Genomic DNA, 10,099 nt, shown 5'->3' with positions numbered 1-10,099 from the left:
TGAACAGTCTGCATTCAAATTATTGCCTCAGGTTCTGCTTCTAGGGGAATTCAATTTATAGCCTCCTAACAATCCAGTGCTCCTTACAGAGCCGTCACTGGTACAAGTACCAAGGCATGGCACATTATGTATCACTCCTCCTAAATCCTAATATTTTTAAACAGATAGGAAAGAGCATGACCTTGAAGAGAAAAATCATTTCTATGAGAATAGCCAATGGATAAAGGGAAGGAGAGACAGTGCCATTAGTTTTCCATTAATGATAGTGTGAAATTTATGGGCAGATGGTCTAACAGGTGTGACTATAATTTGAGGAGCCTGCTCCCTTGGTTACAGAAGACTGCTATTGTTATTATTATGGAAGCACAACCTCATGACTTTATTGCTTCACTTGATGTAGCCTTTTCCTTTACCCTTAAATCTTTCTACATCACTGAATTGCAGCCAATAGATTTATTTTCTCCCTATGGCTCCATCACAAAAAAAAGACACACATGTGCACACACACACACACACACAGAGTTTTGTGTATGCCAGTGCTAGAAAAGACAAGCTCATGGTGCATGTGTATGCAATGGGTATTGTACATTACAGGTCTCTGTGAAATAGTCTTCTGCAGGTTCCTATGTTTATTTTATGAATAATTAACTTTAGTAAAGTTAATTTCCTGAAGATCTTGCTGAAGACTGAAGAAAGGAAGTAAATTTTAAAGAAAAAGACTTAGAAACTTGCCCTTTTTGCCTTTTCTTTGTGTCTTAATGAACAAAGGATAACTGGGACTTTTTTGAAGTCTTTGCTTGAGTTGAAGACACAAAATGCAACCTGTACTCTTATCATAATATGTTCAGTTTATGAGTACACAAACTTATAAACTGTGAATTTCCCTAAAGTTATTATACCATTTAGAAGATGTTTGCTGGGACGTTTACTTAAAACCAAACAATTGAGGTCTATATGTCCTAATAATTTCCTTCTCTCTTTCTGTCTCCATTTCAGTTTCCTGAGTTTCTGGGAAGGCCTGGTTTCCCCAAAGGAACGATTTCTGGTAGAAGTCTGAACGTCTGACCCAAGAAAAATAATCCAGTATAGCCAATGAATTGAGGACAAGAAGTTTTCCAATCAGGTAGGAACATTTAATCTCATACATTACAATCACCTTAAGTAAGGTGTGCTGATAGCTGGATATGATTTAACTTCTTGGAAAATGATGCATATATAACCTGCCCCATAAGGAAGCTGTTCTCAATTCCCTTAGTGGTTGTGGTGTTTATCAGAGAGTGCCTTGGGGGAAGATGAATACAATAACAGTATGATGCTTTTCTTTTCATTTTTAGCTCATTGTTGCCAAGTACCCTTGGTGACCTTGGTGCCTGTGGTTTAATCCCAGGAGGTTAGACATGTGGAACAGCACATTAACCCTTTTTAGTATTTTCTCCCAATACAAATCATTTTTATAGGTTGTCTCCATGGTCTTCTAGTTGCTTATCAAACTTAAGCATCAAGTCTTCTAAGTGAGCAATAGCCCCTGTCAGTGTGAGGAAATCAGCTTGGTTCTTATTGGGGCACATCTTCTTGGTCTTGGCACAAAGTGAGTTCACATAGGGAGTTAGAAGGAGGAGAATGGGGCATGCGAAAGGGGAGTTCTGTGTTCTCATTTACCTATGCATGTTGAAACTCCACTAACAGTTTTATTTTCATTAGCAATTTGTGATAAAAACTTAGGGTAGGGCTTCCCTGGTGGCGCAGTGGTTGAGAATCCGCCTGCCGATGCAGGGGACGCGGGTTCGTGCCCCGGTCCGGGAAGATCCCACATGCCGCGGAGCGGCTGGGCCCATGAGCCATGGCCGCTGAGCCTGCGCTCCGCAACAGGAGAGGCCACAACAGTGAGAGGCCCGCGTACCGCAAAAAAACCAAAACTTACGGTAAAGGGAATAATGAAGCTGTCCCACTATATGGCACAACAAAAGATAGTAGTGACATCAAAATCAGGGCCTATCCATCTCATTTGCAGTTATATACTCAGTGTTTAGCATAGCATTTGATCCCTCATCAGTATTCAATAAGAAGATGCGTGTTGAATGACTTAAGGATGAATTAATGAATGAAAAAAGTTAGTATGGTAGAAAATGTGTTTTATCCTTGTATTTTCGTGTGTTGACTTCTGTATTTCAAGACCCAGCACTGTAACTGACACATAGAATATAAGCAGTAAAATTGTTGAAAGAATGAATGAGTCCCCACAATTCTAAGAAGAATTTTAAGACCAACACAGACCCCATATCTGCCAAGGTCTATGACAGAAGTATCCAGAGAAGAAAGCCTGATCTCAGCTAGTGGTAGAGCTGACAGAATTTATCTAGTTTTAATAATTTACAGCTCATCCCATTACATTTAGGCATAGTACCTACATGAGCCATACAATTAAATGTTGACTGAAGAAAAATGCACAACCTAAAAGTTGAGAATTATGTTTTATTTGGAGGACATACTGAGGACTTAAGTCAGGAGACAGCCTCTCAGATAGCTCTGAGGGACTGTTCTGAAGAGGTAAGGGAGGGCACAGGATATTTAGGGGTTTTTGCAAAAAAAAAAAAAAACCCGGTAGTTGGAACATCAACGTCTAGCTCCCCCAAGGTAGACTGCAGTGTGTTACCCTTCCCTCGGCCTACCCTGGGGCACCCTGAAGGGCCTACGGGTCTGAGTGTGGCCCAGCAAGCCCAGGGGAGCCGGCGGGTCCTCAGAGTTCTTGTCCTGAAACTGGCGCTGACGCGACGGGGCCACGAGTCTCTAGACACTTACTGCCGTTAAACGAATGCAGAGCTGCGACTAAGGCCTCAGGGAACCTGCTTCACGCCTACCCTTCTGGATGCCAAATCAAGACCTTACGTTGAGGCTAGGGCCCCCATTGAGATTCCCCTTAGCTCTAGAGCAGGGCAGGAAGAGCTCCCACCCAGGACCTGGAAGCACCCTCTTTCTTTCAAGAAAACTCTTTTTTTTTCTCAGAGCCATGCCTGCAGGGACTAGAAACACGGCAACAACAGTGTTTTTCAGGTTTTTTCCGGCTGCAAGAATGGAGCTTTCAAAATGGGAAAACCAGGCTTTTCGCTATAGACGCCATGTCTAGATTGACACGCAGCCTAAATACGTGTGTTTTCTAACAAGTAAAAGAGACACAAGCTACCCACTGTGCCCTAAACTGCATCAACTTTTTAAAGAAGGGTGTTCTGCGACTAGCGAACTGCCGAGGGGCCTGTGTATCTTCCAATATCCGGCAGTGTTACACGAAGAACTGTTCTTTAGTTGAAGTTGCAGTGCAAGCTGAATTTCCCCTTGAGGTATGGTGACTTCATGTATGAGGTCCGAGGAAGAATTGCCTTCCTCCCCTTTGAAGTCCCAAACCACTACACCCAACATGTTTGTCTTTAGTTGAAAGTGGTATTTAAGGTGAGGATTTCAGCCATTTGGGAGATTTACTGAGTTCTCCTGGGTCTCTTCCATGTATACATATTATTAAATTTTGTTTGATTTTCTCCTGTTAATCTTAATCTGTCTCATGTCAATTTAATTCCTAGACTAACCAGAAAAATCTAGAAGGGTACAGGAAACTTTCTTCCTGCCCAACAGGCATTATAGTGCAGGGCACATTGCCTGCCTTTGAAAGCATCTGAACTTCTACACATTGAGAACCCTCTCCTTTCCATGCCCCTTTACCATAGGCATAAAGATTTCTGTGCACATCGAGGCTGAGAAGAACTCCTGAGTCCATCATTGTTTCTCCAGGCAGTCATGAAGACTGTCAGAGAGGAAGAACTTTGCCTCTGCCCTTCTGTAGGCAAATGGAGTAGGGGGTCCCCAAAGAAAAAGAATCAAATATAACTTTTTGACATAAGAGAAGCCATTTTAAGCCTAAATCATTTGTGATCTCAGCCTGGTCATGATGCTTGCTCTTGAACAGGTCTCAGTAATTAATGATATTGTGAAATAAAATTGTCCCTTACCATCTGGTTCTATAAGAATGAAGTCACTAGCCACTGTAGTCTCTGACCTTGACAAAAAAGTAATCACTTGATCTAAAAGAGAACTGGAAATTTTTCTTTGAGCCAAATTTGAGGATTATAACCTGGGAAGAGCATCTCAGAAAACTCTGAAAACTGTTCTGCCCATTAGAAACCCAGGGAGGTGTATAAGTTTTTTTTGAGACAGAGGGCTGTGCATCAAATGACATTTTATTGAACGTTTACATAATTCAGATCTAAGTGCCATCCTGCTGGTCATGTAACCCCTTACAAGGTCAAGAAGAAATGTTCTCTCTTAAGGAGGGAGTTGTCTTGTTGGTGTTAGGAGAATGTTGCTCTTTATGGTTGAGCAAGTGTCCCTGCCTATGGGGGAGGTTTGGTCAATGTATAATGCAGATGCACAATGCACAGTGTGGGGAGAGAGGAGACCAAAGGGCAGAGAAGAATATATGTTTAAATTTCTCTTGTCTTGCCGTAAAATATAAATTTTGTTTCACAACCTTCAACACACCCTGAATGGAATTCAGGACAGAGATCAGGAATGAGGCAGTCTGTGCTCTGGGAAAACCCGGCAGAACAGGCCTTCAGATAGTTAGATATTTTCAGAAGACTTTATGAGCCCAGTTTCTTTTATCTTCTCATATGTAGAAAAGCACTAAAATCATTAATGGAGACATCTGCTCCTTGTGACTAGCAGCCACCATTTCGTGACTAGCAGCAAATTTCTGCCAAAATGTGTCCCTGATTACATGTGTCCCCCTTCACCAAAATCACATGCATGCTGATCTTCCCCCTAACTCTTTCGAGCAGTTCCTCAGAGCTATCTGAGAGGCTGTTTCCTTGGCTATAGTCCTCATTTTGCCCCAAATAAAACTTAACTCACAACTCTCAGTTTGTGCTTTTTTTTTTTTTCAGTTGACAGTTTAAAACTTTCCCAATTTGGCTGCTCAAGGAGCCACCGTTTTGGGAAAATCCCTGGTGTTCTCCTTACTTGCTGCAAGTAATAAAGCCTTCCTTCTCCTGCCCTTTGGCTTGGTTGTGTCTTTTGGCTCAACAAAAGAAGTGTTTCAGGTAACACTTTTAGCTGGTCTAAGAATTAAATCGACGTGAGACTGATTAACAGGAGAAAATAAAACAAAAGTTTAATAATATGTATATCTAGGAGTCATTTTTGGCCTAAGCCATTTTGCAATGTAAGCCTGGCCAGGATGCTTGCCGTTGAAAGGGTCTCAGTAATTAATGATCTTAAGGGAACAAAATAATGCAGAATCAAAGGACTGTTTTCAGGTAAAAGAAGTAACAATAACAAAGATAATTGTAAAGACTCCCAGTTCTCTTTCAATGGTAAAGATTAGCCTGATCAACTGGGAACATAAGGAATGATGATATTGACCTTTTCTGACCCTCGTGACTTCAGTCCACTAAAGCTTGGACTCTGTGGACCACCCAAACCCCTTCATGAATATGCATATACCCTTAGCTTAAAAATTCCCCAATTTTGCTGTTCAGGAAGACACTGCTTTGGGAAAGACCCCCGGTGTTCTCTTTACTTGCTGCAAGTAACAAATCCTTTCTTCTCCCAATCTTTGTTTTTGTTGTGCCTTTCAGCTTGACACCCACCAAGAGGCAAACCCAGGTTTTTGGGTAACATTAGCTCTTTGGCTGGCAATGAAAATGACATAAGGCAGATTAACAAGAGAAAATTAAATTATTATGTGCACATGGGGAATTCACATAAGTATGAAGAATTCCAAAGACAGCAAGACAAGGTGACATATATATATTCTTGACTAAAGAGAAGTGAAACTGAGCAGGACCCTGTGGGGCTCCTGGGCACTAAAGTCTTTCTGTGTCCCCCATTTCTTGTTTGCAGGGACTAGGCTTCAGCCTCCACAACCTTCCCTGAATTCCAAAGGGTAGGGTCAAATAGTTGCTAATCAGGGAAGGGAGGGGCTGCAGAGACAAGGGAGGAACTGTCAAGAAACAATAGTGCAGCTTTGGGACAAGATCCTGGTTCTGCCTCAAGGGAAACATATAACAATAACTGAGCTCTTCTACAGAACTAAAACCCGCAACAAATGGAAGATGTTAACTACTTGATGAAGCATCCTTCATTCTAGACAGAAGGTCACAGTTTGATAACCTTGAGAAGCATAGAAGCTCATCAGGAGACCACCTGAGGCCAGATTAAAGGATTGCAGGCCCTGAACACACCATAATCCTTCTCAGCAACCCTGACCTTGAACCATTGCTATAAAACTCCTCACCAAATCCCCCCAGGTTGGGACACACAGTTTTGAGGGCATTAGCCTGCTGTGTCCCCCTTTGCCTGGCAACACAATAAACCTATTCTTTTCTACTTCACCCAAACTCTGCCCCCGAATTCGATTCCATACCAGTGCACAGAGGCCAAATTTCGGCATCAGAAGGAGGTATGGGTCTGAAATTTCAAGGGGAAGTAAGGTAATTCACAGGAAGTTAAAAAGAGTTAATGTTTGCTAAACAAATGTTTGTTGATCCATCCAAAGACAATGAGCCACAGAGAGAATTTTTTTTTTGCGGTACGCGTGCCTCTCACTGTTGTGGCCTCTCCCCTTGCGGGGCACAGGCTCCGGACGCACAGGCCCAGCAGCCATGGCTCACGGGCCCAGCCGCTCCGCGGCACATGGGATCTTCCCGGACCGGGGCACGAACCCGTGTCCCCGGCGTCGGCAGGCGGGCTCTCAACCACTGCGCCACCAGGGAAGCCCCACAGAGAGGATTTTGATCAAATGGGCTTTTCAATGTTCCTCCTGTTCTACCACACCTAATATTATACTACATTTATCTCTAGTGATAGCTTCTTCCTGGGACAGGCCTCCTGTCTTAAATTATTTTAGGCAGTAAGGGGGAAGTTCAAAGGCTCTTCCTGAGTCTTTTGGGCCTGATTGTTTTCAGCTCAAAGTAATCCACATGCCATAGTGGCACATCTTGTGGTGGCCTGCACTTAGACCCATTGGCTCCCACGTGCAAATGAGAACCATGCAATGACTCAGGGAGAGCCCTGAGCACATTATTCAGATAGACACCAACATGATGCAATTTTTCTTCGGTGTGTTCAGTGAGAGAAAGCAATACAAGAGGCACTGCCGTTTTACTTTGGGGGAGGTTGAAAGTCCCTTCTTGGAAAGGAAAAATAAGTACTTTTAGAGCATTTAGAAAACCTAAAACCTGTGAGTCAATTTTTTTTAAGTGCAGAGTTAATTTTACCCAAATGTGTTTTCTTAAAAATTGCAACCAGTCAAGATCAGTATCTTCAAGGGGTGCACCAGTTGTGATATTTGCTGACTTTACACTGTTCTGAAATTGAGGATACCTTCCCTCTACTCAGTTAATGTTTATTTTTATTAACTTTTAAAACTGTTTGAAGTAGGAGATCTTTTACTGGAGCCTGAGGATTGATAATGTTAACCACTGTGACACTGCTCTGTTACCTCCCATCAACCAAAGAAATGTGCAGCAGCTGATCACATACCCTGTGATTCCCCTGTCACCTGGTATTTAAAAATGCTTTCATGAAAGCCATCAGGAAAGGGGGTTCAGGTGTTTTGAGCACTAGCTGACCTGAACTCCCTGCCTGGCACCTGCAATAAACGCTGCACTTTCCTTCGCCATAACCTGGTGTCAGTAGATTTCTTTACTGCACATGGGAGAGCAGACCCACGTTTTTTTCATCAGCATATTTATATATATTATTATATATTGTAGGCAATGGAGATATTTTACTTCTTTCCTATTGTGCTGTTTTATTTTTTAACTGAGTTAGCCATGAAAGTCAATTTTTGTTGATAGAGGAGAAAAGGTACAAATTAATGAGCTATAGTTAAAAATTTAAAGCTTTTAAAATGCTTGTTATTTATAATGAGATTTATATAATAGAGAATTAGGAAATAAGTCTGTATTTAAATGGTTCGATTGTGATTGTGGAACATGAAATTGGTAGTCCACAGGACATATACTAAATTTTCACCCTTAGTGATACTGTATTTGTACTGTCCATGTCAAGCTAAAATGTTGTTTTTCAACAATCTTTAGCAAACATATCTTAGTTTTATTATTCAGAGGGAATATAGGAGCTCAATTTGACATAGGGAACTTGAGCATTCCATCAACATGAATTTGAAGAATACACTAAGAATATCTTCTACATTACATTGGAGTAGTGAATTACTGGTAATTATTTAGGGAATTCTTTTGAAAAATAGAGTCACCAGGGGCCAATAATTGAATTCTATTGAAGTATAGAGATAGATATTAATAAGAATGGAAAATCATATTTTCATTTTATATTGCCCATATCTTCATTTTATTTGTAGTTTTTGAAAGTTTGCAAGAGAAAGATATCAGAATTTATACTTCATTCAGCAGAATCCCTTGGACCAAATGATCACACACTCAGAATACATAAGTGGAGACATTACTGACTGTGGCCCAGGAGACAAGGACAAGACCTAGAAAAGACACAGTAAATAATGGAGGGAAAAAAAGATTGGAATAGACAGGCATTTCTCTTAATGAAAAATGTTAAGAGTAGAATCCTTGAGGGAGAATCTTTGAAAACATTGGATTTCTATAACAATAAAAAATTGAGTCCCAAAGTACAATGAGAAATAACAATAATGAATAAATAGGATAAAGAAATTATATGTTAACTGGCATACATTCCAGGCGATTATCAGACTCCTGCAGAAATCAGGGCTTTCTGGCCTTTAATTCCCCTTGGGCAGAACTGCAGCGCCCCTGTCCCCAGCCTTCAGCCATCAACTCCAGGACTACAGAGGCAGAGTCCTGGCCCTCAAGTCAGGCTGCCTCACTGACTTGAATGCCCATGGAAAAGGGAACATTGATCCTGACCTGAGACACAGCCCTCAGATGTTTGTAAGCTGGAAAGTCTGCATCAGACTTCCTCCTTGCATCTCTCTAGGGTGAACTAGGGAAAACAAAACGTCACAAAACCCTTTCCCACAGAAGAAGTCTGGGAAGAAACACATGACGATCTTGGCCTTGGTGCCAGGTGAGGCTGATATAACTAGAGCACACCTTCTCCTGGGTTTGGTACCAGAATCCAGGGCCCTGGTGGGAGGACCTGGGCTCTGCCCTGGGTTCCATGGACACAGACAAGCAAGTGTGATGTCAGCAACCTTCAAGGACCCAGATGTGAGAAAGAGGCAATGAAGACACGATGGCTGCTTCAGGGTGGCTTGGTGTCAGCCTAGAACAGCTGGACTTCATAAGGAATAACACACTGTGGAGGGAAATAATAAAGAATTTATAATAGGAACAGAAAATCGTTTTATTTGAGCCAAGCTGAGGGCTATAATCTGGGAGGCAGCCCCTCAAAAGGCTCTAAGGAACTTCTCCACTGAAGCATGGTAGTCTTATACTTTATCAGAACAAAGAACATACATCAAACATGACAGGGGTATATTCCTTAAAGATTTCAAAAGAGACAGATTTAGCACATATATAGTGAGACAGTAGGATCCTGGTACTTGGGAAAGGAACCTCATCTTTGAGAGGGTGTTAACATGGACATCATAAGAAGGGAGTCATTTATCCTTATTTTTGAATCAGACATTTCTTTTCCTTAATGGTTAAAGCAGATGTGCTGTGTGTGTTTGACAGGCTCTTTCAGTTCACACAAAGTTTAGACTGAACCATGTATAAGCCTAAATGATTTCCCCATACCTCATTACGTGAAAAATTTCTCCCTCAACACTATAATTTGGGGCTTGACTAATCTTGGCGATAAACCAGACACATAATACCCTCAGCTCTCTAGGCCTCTCCACCTGCAGATCCTGCTGTATCCTCCCCCCAGGGCACAGCACCACAAGAGGGTGTCAGGTGAGGGGTTTGGGACTCAGAGAACTGACTCCCGAAAGTGTTTCTGTTTTCCAAGATAAATAACAATACAGTTTAGATTCTAAAAATCATCCAAATAAGTGGAAAAAAAAATGCTAGAGCAACAGTGGATCACAGCGTTTTTCATAAGATAAATGAATGTTATATAATGAAAGAGTAAATAGAGCCCAGAGGCTTTA

This window comes from Hyperoodon ampullatus (assembly GCF_949752795.1).
Source record: "Hyperoodon ampullatus genome assembly, chromosome: 7".
Taxonomy (NCBI): Eukaryota; Metazoa; Chordata; class Mammalia; order Artiodactyla; family Ziphiidae; genus Hyperoodon; species Hyperoodon ampullatus.
Note: the sequence above shows the minus strand (reverse complement) of the source record.